The sequence below is a fragment of the Echinops telfairi genome, unplaced genomic scaffold (assembly GCF_000313985.2).
Source record: "Echinops telfairi isolate 266 unplaced genomic scaffold, ASM31398v2 ScPeMD7_70;HRSCAF=299, whole genome shotgun sequence".
Taxonomy (NCBI): domain Eukaryota; kingdom Metazoa; phylum Chordata; class Mammalia; order Afrosoricida; family Tenrecidae; genus Echinops; species Echinops telfairi.
This window is the reverse complement of record NW_022103968.1, coordinates 25038905-25040658: the sequence shown is the minus strand read 5'-3', so window position 1 is coordinate 25040658 and position 1754 is coordinate 25038905.

The following is a 1754-nucleotide window of genomic DNA, read 5'->3' as shown; positions in this document are numbered from 1 at the left end:
AACTGTTCCAGCTATTCCCCTAGGTAATTAAAAATCTGGTTACTGCCTCTGTAGATTTAGCTATCCTGAATTTCACGCACAGACGATCATACAAAACAAACAGGAACTAAACAATAACAACAAAGCCCAACAACAAGGACTAGACAAAACAGAGAAAGCCCTCAATTAAAAAAGCAGAAAATATTAAAAACAGAAACTTGAAAAGGGTCAAAATAAAGATAAAATAATAAGGTATTACATTTTAACCCAACTACATCTGGCCCAGTTAACTTTCCGATGCTCTGTCTGACAGGGCGACTGTTCACATCCCAGTCGTTGGAGGCTTACTCTAGGTCCCGATCTTGATACCAAGCGTGTTATTTCTTTTCAATTAAAAGATCATTTTATTGGGAGCTCTTACAGTGCTTATAACAATCCATACATCAGTTGTATCAAGTATTTTTGTACATATGTTGCCATCATTATTTTCTAGACATTTACTTTCTATTGAGCCCTAGGTATCAGCTCCTCTTTTTTCCCTCCCTCCCCCACCTTCCACCCACCCTCATGACCCCTTGTTAAATTATAAATTATTATTATTTTCATAACTTACACCGACCGCTGTCTCCTTTCCCTCATGGTTTCTGTTGTTTGTCTCCCTGGAGGGGGTGTGGGGTGTGGTCATGTGTCCATCATCAAGATCGGTTCCCCCTCCTCTCCTCTCCCCACCTTCTCCCTACCCTTCTGGTATCGCTATTCCCATCCCTGTTCCTGGATCCATATATTGTGAGCTCTTATCTCCCATCTGTACCTGTGCACATGCTCCGGTCTGGCCCGCAGTGAAAGGCAGCACTGGCGTCATGATAGTGGGGGGTGAGGAAGCCTCAGGAACCAGAGGAGTATTGTGTGTTTCATTGGTGCTTTACTGATTGACTCATCCCTTCCCTGTGACCCCCTCTGTGAGAGGTTCTCCCGTAGTTGACAGATGGACTCTGGGTCTCTGCTCTGACACCCCTTGTTCTCAACAATATGGTTTTTGGTTTGTTTGTTTGTTTTGTATCTTCTGAAGCCTATTACAGGGACCTGGTGGCACCTCATGATCACACAGGCTGGTGTGTTTCTTCCATGCGGGCTTTGTTGCTTCTTAGCTAGATGGCTGCTGTTTAACTTCAAGTCTTCAAGAGCCCAGATGGTATATCTTTTGATAGGTGGGCACCATCTACTTTCTTCACCACATTTGCTTTATGCACCCACCCATTCAGTGATTGTGCCAGGAGGGCAAGCATCACAGAATCCCAGGTTGTTAGCATAGTGTTCTTGCATTGAGGGAGGGCATGCACAGAGGCCCGAAGTCCATCCAATAACTCAATGTATTGCCATGTAAAAATATGCACATAGGCCAATACCTCTATTTTGATGAACTGGTCAGCAGTTCAAAACCACCTCTCTGGAGAAAGAGTGGACTTTCTACTCCCGGATACAGTTTCAGTCTCAGTAACCATAGGGACTTGCCATGAGTCACCATTGACTCATGGCAGTGAGTGTTTTGAGGCCTTGGGCCATCTTATCCCCAAACCTCAGTTTTCTCACCTATGGGAGGGGCACCCAGGACACCAACAGGAGGTCCCTTCCGCTTCAAGGCTCACGGGCTAACAAGGAGTGGCTCAATTCTGACCTCTAGTGGCCGCTTTGTTCCTTTGCGGACTAAGGTGCGCCTGACCCAAACCACGGTATTTTCAATCACTTCATACGCCTGTGAAAGTTGGGCACCGAGT